Below are 8,892 nucleotides of genomic sequence, written 5' to 3' on the forward strand. Positions count from 1 at the left end.
CTTGATCACTACTTGTTTTTGTAAAAAGTATTGACATACTGAATGTACCGAGCTGTCTGTTTAAACTACTAGCACACAGCTCAGACACCCATGCATACCCCACAAGACATGTCACCAGAGTTCTCTTCACAATCCCCAAGTCAAGAACAGACTATGGGAGACGCACAGTTCTACATAGAGCCATGGCGACATAGAACTATTCCACACCAGGTAACTGATGCAACCAGTAGAATCAGGTTTTAAAAAACAGATACAAATACACCTTATGGAACAGCGGGGACTGTGAACAGACACTGACACACGTATACACATAACACACGCACGCTACACACACGTACAAATGGATTTTGTATTGTAGATATGTGGTAGTAGAGAAGTGGCCTGAGGGCACACACTTAATGTGTTTTGAGGGGAGACTCAGGAACACGATGGTGTTCTCCTTTGCTCTACGACCCCCACAAGTGTCACGGGACTCGTCTGAAGGTAACCCATAGAAATGAATGGAAGTATGGAGGTAGTTTTGTGCCAACAAAAATAAGGGGTTAAACATTTCCTGAGCTTTCTTATATCTCCTAGATATAGGACAGACACATCAAAACCTTATTCCTTATGATTTAAAAAAAAATATCATTTGTAATTTATTAATGTGTTATTCAATGCATTTCTATGGGCTATATTAGTTAAGGCCAAATGTAATATTTTATCAATAATAAAACAATTATATACACCTAAATAAGAGCTCATAGCTTTCACCTGAATTCACCTGGTCAGTCTGTGATGGAAAGAGCAGGTGTTCCTAATGTTTTGTACAATCCATGTAAAGACTCCATGCCATCTCAAATCACTCAAGCAAGCAGCAAAAGCAGCTAAATTAGTTTTAAAAAAGCAAAAAAACAGCACTATATACAGTCAGCCACCAATTGTGCAAGTTCTCCCACTTAAAAAGATGAGAGAGGCTCCAAACTCAACTCGTCGTGTTTGGAGGACAAAGAATGCTGAGTTGCATCCAAAGAACACCATACCTACTGTGAAGCATGGGGGTGGAAACATCATGCTTTGGGGCTGTTTTTCTGCAAAGGGACCAGGACGACTGATCCGTGTAAAGGAAAGAATGAATGGGGCCCTGTATCGTGAGATTTTGAGTGAAAACCTCCTTCCATCAGCAAGGGCATTGAAGATGAAACGTGGCTGGGTCTTTCAGCATGACAATGATCCCAAACACACCGCCCGGGCAACGAAGGAGTGGCTTCGTAAGAAGCGTTTCAAGGTCCTGGAGTGGCCTAGCCAGTCTCCAGATCTCAACCCCATAGAAAATCTTTGGAGGGAGTTGAAAGTCCGTGTTTCCCAGCAACAGCCCCAAAACATCACTGCTCTAGAGGAGATCTGCATGGAGGAATGGGCCAAAATACCAGCAACAGTGTGTGAAAACCTTGTGAAGACTTACAGAAAACGTTTGACCTCTGTCATTGCCAACAAAGGGTATATAACAAAGTATTGAGATACTTGTGTTATTGACCAAATACTTATTTTCCACCATAATTTGCAAATAAATTCATAAAAAATCCTACAATGTGATTTTCTGGAATTTTTTTTTCTCATTTCGTCTGTCATAGTTGAAGTGTACCTATGATGAAAAATACAAATGTATATTTTCTACATTGTAGAATAATAGTGATATGAAATAAGAAATATTCAGAGGATAAGTTCAGTAGAGTTAACTGCACCTCAGATTGCAGCCCAAATAAATGCTCACAGAGTTCAAGTAACAGACACGTCAACAGCAACTGTTCAGAGGAGACTGCGTGAATCAGACCTTCATGGTCAAATTGCTGCAGAGAAACCACTGCTAAAGGACAGCAATAAGAAGAAGAGACTTGTTTGGGCCAAGAAACACGAGCAATGGGCATTAGACCGGTGGAAATCTGTCCTTTGGTCTGATGAGTCCAAATTTGAGATTTGTGGTTCCAACTGCTGTGTTTTTGTGAGACGCAGAGTAGGTGAATGGATGATCTCCGCATGTGTGGTTCCCACCGTGAAGCATGGAGGAGGTGGTGTGATGGTGTGGGGTTGCTTTGCTGGTGACACTATCTGTGATTTATTTAGAATTCAAGACACACTTAACCAGCATGGCTACCACAGCATTCTGCAGCGATACGCCATCCCATCTGGTTTGCACTTAGTGGGACTATCATTTGTTTTTCAACAGGACAATGACCCAACACACCTCCAGGCTGTGTAAGGGCTATTTGACCAAGAAGGAGAGTGCTGGAGTGCTGCATCAGATGACCTGGCCTTCACAATCAGCCAACTCAACCCAGTTGAAATGGTTTGGGATGAGTTGGACCACAGAGTGAAGGAAAAGCAGCCAACAAGCGCTCAGCATATGTGGGGGAACTCCTTCAAGACGGTTGGGAAAGCATTCCAGGTGAAGCTGGTTCAGAGAATTAGAAGTGTGCAAAGCTGTCATCAAAATATAGTTTGATTTGTTTAACACTTTTTTGGTTACTACATGATGATTCCATATGTGTTATTTCATAGTTTTGATGCTTTCACTATAATTCTACAATGTAGAAAATAGTAAAATACAGAAAACCCTTGAATGAGTAGGTGTGTTCAAACTTTTGACTGGTACTGTATATCATACATACATATATATTTTTTACATTTTACCTTCACTTTCTTAGCTAGAGAATGCAGCTAGCTAGTTCAGCTTACTCAAACACCCAGTTCAAACAGAGAGGGATGCTATGTTAGCTAGCTGGCTATGGCTATCCAACACTGGAACTCTTCCAAGTCAAGGTAAGCTTTTGGTTTTATAAATGTATTGCCTCCCGCCGATGTAACTGCTAAACTGGTTGCTGTACACTGTACTGCATGATTGTAGAGGGTTTACTAGCGGATTAGTTCTAGTAGCTATGTTGACTATGATGTTAATATGGTGAAAAGGATGTAGGCTGTGTGTAGCAGTTAGCGGTTATGGTATGAAAGTTTGGCTTGGAAAGATTTTTTTGCCTGGTCAGACAGCTGTTGTAGACAGCTGTTGCATTGTGAACTGAAGTTCACATGCAAAGAAAAAAGGTGAGAGGAGAGCGTAAATGCGAGAGGAATTATACTGTATATACAACGACCAAAGGTATTGCGGTTTATATGTGGCTGCTAGTTCTGTGTTTGCGTGTGATCAGGGGTGTATTCATTCTGTAGATTCTGTTGAAAAACCTTTCTTAAACGGAAGCAAACGGAATGAAATGGGGATAAACATAACTGAATTTGTTCAAAAGAAACTCTTGTTTGCAACTTTTGGACTAATGATTACACCCTAGATCAGCTAGATGCAGGCAAGAGTGTGCAAGGCGGTATTTAATGTGTCACTGTCTGTCACCTTGATTACTCAAATTTCTCTTGACCTGTGAACCTACGTTGTTTACTTTCATTCGTAGGCTAGCTTGTACCAACCTTATGATGGGTATAGGGAAAATAACTTAGTCGCATCATGTAGTAGCCTAAACCTATCGATGTTACATTGACCTGGGTGAATGGAATATGAAAGACAGTCATCCAATATGCTGTAATCAAAATAAGGCCATGCTCATGAAAAAAATAATAATCGTCCTCCCTCATCTTAAACGGCACCGAAAGAAATCCTCAGTTGAAACCCCCATCTGATCATGGTTCATTTAATATGAGTAGGAGTGTAACAACTCCATCTGATTCACAGGGACCTTGTTCATTTGATGAGCAGGTCCAAAGCCTGGCACAATACCTCAGATACCCTTATGAGTGGTACACCGCAACCCATTATACAGTACCTCAGATAACCCTTATGAGTGGTACACTGCAACCCATTATACAGTACCTCAGATAACCCTTATGAGTGGTACACCGCAACCCATTATACAGTACCTCAGATAACCCTTATGAGTGGTACACCGCAACCCATTATACAGTACCTCAGATAACCCTTATGAGTGGTACACCGCAACCCATTACATAATACCTCAGATAACCCTTATGAGTGGTACACCGCAACCCATTATACAGTACCTCAGATAACCCTTATGAGTGGTACACCGCAACCCATTACACAATACCTCAGATAACCCTTATGAGTGGTACACCGCAACCCATTAGACAGTACCTCAGATAACCCTTATGAGTGGTACACCGCAACCCATTACACAATACCTCAGATAACCCTTATGAGTGGTACACCGCAATCCATTATACAGTACCTCAGATAACCCTTATGAGTGGTACACCGCAACCCATTATACAGTACCTCAGATAACCCTTATGAGTGGTACACTGCAACCCATTACACAATACCTCAGATAACCCTTCATGGGTGGCAGACAAAAACCCGGTACACTATACCTCAGCTAATCCGTCATAGGCGGTAGACTATATCTCAGCCAACCCGTTAAGGGCGATAAACTAAGTAACAAGGCTCAAGAGTCAAATCCTGGTCATTTCATGTTCATGAATGTTGCATTTTACCTAATGAAACCCATTGCGCGTGGTAACTGTAAAAAGTCTACTTTACGTCAGGATACACATTACGGGCTGTAACTGTAGAAACAATGTAGCTTTATTCACGTCAGGGGAATTTAGCAAAACAAGGTCGATTTATTCACATCAGGGGAACCTCCTTGTTATTTCATTTTCGTGTATTGCACTTGATTTCAGTATGAATCACATGATTATGAAGGCATAAATGTATGAAAGAGAGTATTATTTGAAATGTATGTATTGTAGTTCTATCCTTGTGATGTGTTACATCATGTTTTTGTGGACCCCAGTAAGAGCAGTAGCTAATGGAGATGCTAATAAAATACTAAATACCACTGACAGATCTTTTTTTAAACAATGATGATAAAATGTGGGTTTAAAAATGAAGTTTAGTCATTCATTTAATCAGATTTTTTAACATTTTAAACAGGACATGGGCAAGACTCCTCTGGTTATAGGTGCCGGTTTGGAGAAGAGTTTCAGACGGTTTCTATACAGATATCCACACATTTAACAATTTGGATGGATGGACAAGGAGTTACAGATTATAGATATGCCATCAGTAACAGGATTTTCCCCTGAAACAAGTATTCTACAAAAATGTCACCAGTTATTTCCCAGGCACCGCATTGTAGCCTTCTAGAACGCCCATGAGCGACGTCAAATATAGGGCTATAACTATTTGAAGTATCCATTTACCTCTAAGAATTCAAAGCAATTGGTAATTACCTAGTACAGATCTTGGATAGAAAATGCAGGTTCTCCTTCAACTGGTTCTCCTACAACATATCAACTTGCCTTTCTATGTGTCATTTTTGAAAAGGCTAACTCAGATTCATTATATAATGTTAATTAGCATAAGAAGTTCATAGATACTTATGACAAGTCTTGTAATGCATTATGACCCTTTGAACTGCATCATATCTGAATGCCTTCCCAACATTTAATTCACAATCAAATCCTGTACAGGTAGTTTATTTAGAAAAAAGTGCTCCAATGAAAACTGATAAAGGAAACATCTAAATCATCTTTCCCAACAGTCTCTCGCACAGTGAGAAAGCGTGTACATCAAATTTTAACACAGTGATGTTCTTGAAGTCTCAGATACCGAGCTCTGGCTACTGCCAGTGAGACTGTCACAGTTGTGTCCCTCTTGGCACTCATGCTTCAAACAGGAAGGTTCCGGCAGATGACAGAGATGCGGCGATGGCGGGGCACTCTCTGTCCAGAGAAAATAGACTCATCATCTTTAAGGATCTCATGGGTGAACTTATCTGGCCTGGTCCCTGGAAGGATGCATGAAAACAATGTCATCAGTCATTCACCACACAAGCACAATGTGTGAAATGCCAGGAGCTGTACCAAGTGTTTCAGAGTATGAGTGCCGATTTAGGATCAGTTTAGCCTTTAAGATCATAATGAATATATGGACCAGTGTTGGTCAATTCCAACTTAATTTGAAATTCCAATGAATTCACTCATGAAGTAGATAATTTACTGTACGTTGAATTCAATTTGAATGTCAACAACCTTCAAGTTATGGAATTAAATTGGAATTAGACTGTTGGAATTGTGAAAAAAAGTAATCTTTGGAATTTAATTGGAATTCAATATTTGTAAAATTCCCAGTTAATGGAATTAATGTACATAGTATAAAAAAATGGACTGCTTTTTTTTGAATATACTGTTGAAGTCGGAAGTTTACATACCTTAGCCAAATACATTTAAACTCAGTTTTTCACAATTCCTGACATTTAATCCTAGTAAAAATTCCCTGTCTTAGGTCAGTTAGGATCACCACTTATTTTAAGAATGTGAAACGTCAGAATAAAAAGAGAGAATTATTTATTTTGGCTTTTTATTTCCATCATCATATTCCCAGTGGGTCAGAAGTTTACATACACTCAATTAGTATTTGGTAGCATTGCCTTTAAATTGTTTAACTTGGGTCAAACGTTTCGGGTAGCCTTCCACAATAAGTTGGGTGAATTTTGGCCCATTCCTCCTGACAGAGCTGGGGCAACTGAGTCAGATGGCCACTCCAATACCTTGACTTTGTTGTCCTTAAGCCATTTTGCCACAACTTTGGAAGTACTGCTTGGTCATTGTCCATTTGGAAGACCCATTTGTGACCAAGCTTAACTTCCTGACTGATGTCTTGAGATGCTGCTTCAATATATCCACATAATTTCCTACTCATGATGCCATCTATTTTGTGAAGTGCACCAGTCCCTCCTGCAGCAAAGCACCCCCACAACATGATGCTGCTACCCCCGTGCTTGACGATTGGGATGGTGTTCATCGGCTTGCAAGCCTCCCCCTTTTTCCTCCAAACATAACGATGGTCATTATGGCCAAACAGTTCTATTTTTGTATCATCAGACCAGAGGACATTTCTCCAACGAGTACGATCTTTGCCCCCATGTGCAGTTGCAAACCTTAGTCTTGCTTTTTTATAGAGGTTTTGGAGCAGTGGCTTCTTCCTTGCTGAGTGGCTTTCAAGTTATGTCAATATAGGCCTTGTTTCACTATGGATATAGATACTTTTGTATCTCCTTCCTCCAGAAAAAAAAAAAAAAAAAAAAAAAAAAAAAAAAAACAAAAAAAAAAAAAAAAAAAAAAAACATTTTCACAGGTCCCCTTTGCTGTGTGTTCTGGATTGATTTGTCACTTTCGCACCAAAGTCGTTCATCTCTAGGAGACGAGAACACGTCTGCTGGTCCCATGGTGTTTATACTTTGCGTACTTTGTTTGTACAGATGACCGTGGTAACCTTCAGCTTTTGGAATTTCTCCCAAGGATTACCAGGCTTGTGGAGGTCTACCAATTGGTTTGGAGGTCTTGGCTGATTTCTTTTGATTTTCCATGATTGTCAGGCAAAGAGGCACTGAGTTGAGTAGGCCTTAAATGCATCAACAGGTAAACCTCCAATTGACTCAAATGATGTCAATTAGCTATCAGAATATTCTAAAGCCATGATATTAATTTTCTGCAATTTTCTAAGCTGTTTAAAGGCACAGTCAACTTAGTGTATGTAAACTTTCTGATCCACTGGAATTGTGATACAGTGAATTACAAGTGAAATAATCTGTCCGTAAACAATTGTTTGGAAAAATTACTTGTGTCATACACAAAGTGATGTCCTAACCTACTTGCCAAAAACTATGTTTTGTTGAACAAGAAATTGTGGAGTGGGTATGTTTTATTGACTTCCAACCTAAGTGTATGTTAACTTCCGACTTCACTGTAAATCATTTAAAATACTAGGCTACCTTGAACAGTGACAGGCCATGGGGAATTTAATGATCTCAAGTCAAATACTTACTGGAATTTGATATTAGAATTATGGAATACAGAGGGAGAGGGAATTGAAATACTGTAGAATTGATTTGTGGAATTAACCCCAACACGGACAGGGGAGACCTGATCCTAGATTACCTCCCAATTTGAGATGTTTTTCATAGTTGAAGCATAAGACCCCAGTCATCTCCCGCGGACTCGGGCCCTCATAAGGATAGTTATATGGGCTATAGGAGGCGTTCAGTCAGTGTACAACCATGGAGGTAACATAGAATAATTTAAGTAAACCACTTCATGTTCTTGTTCTCCACAGGGATACTGTGGGTTTTGTTTTAGTGCAACCTCATTAGGGTATTTTTACTCAGTTGCTCTTTCCCATGTCAAATAAATCCTAGAATCGTTTTGAGTAGTAAAAACCTACCGGTAGGCCTACCAGGTAGACTACCGTGATTACAGTGGTTTGCGCAGGTGGTTGTTTGTAACATGAAATACGAATGTTTGCTATGTCAGGTCTTATGGGGTCCTTACCTGAGTATGTAGACAGAGCGACAGGGCAGAAACAAGTTCAGCCTTTCACGGGTTCATCTCCCTCCCAAGCGCACACACTGTCTGACCAACAAACCTCAGGCCCTGCTATACTGCTGCCACAGAACTGACAGAGGAGAGGAAGGTAAAGAAAGGTCAGGAGACCAGTGAAAGAGAAAGGCAGGATTGTAAGATAAACAAAAAACCAGGGTGAGGGGGGATGAGAGAATGACCGAGTTCCAAAACAGCATTGTAAAAAAATATCACTTTTGCCAAAAAGTATTCCTTGTGCTCAGTCAATAATCATGCACACAGACACCATGTTTCCAAATGTATCTTGCCTTTCATCTCAGGTTAATATGAGAGCCGTCTACCTACCTTGACACTGTCGATGTGTGGTTTGATGTATTTCCAGCCTTGTCCAGGTCCAGGACCTCACAGGGCCTAGGAGAGGCTTCCTCAGAGAAAAGCCACAGCTCGAGCGATCCATCACCCCCTCACACACCACTTCCCACTGACACGCTCTGTCCTCCCGGTACCCATGATCGCCTGGTGAGCACA

At 40.5% G+C, this 8,892-nt stretch overlaps 1 long non-coding RNA gene across 1 annotated transcript; it reads right to left on the reverse strand.

Annotated features, from left to right (window-relative positions):
- Positions 1-4,563: 4,563 nt before the first annotated feature.
- On the reverse strand, positions 4,564-8,382 carry LOC120034228. Its single transcript, XR_005474019.1, has 2 exons — positions 8,335-8,382; positions 4,564-5,792 (listed from the first exon to the last, which is right to left on the reverse strand). It is a non-coding gene; the product is annotated as an uncharacterized LOC120034228 (long non-coding RNA).
- Positions 8,383-8,892: the final 510 nt, after the last annotated feature.

Source organism: Salvelinus namaycush, chromosome 41, assembly GCF_016432855.1.
Source record: "Salvelinus namaycush isolate Seneca chromosome 41, SaNama_1.0, whole genome shotgun sequence".
Taxonomy (NCBI): Eukaryota; Metazoa; Chordata; class Actinopteri; order Salmoniformes; family Salmonidae; genus Salvelinus; species Salvelinus namaycush.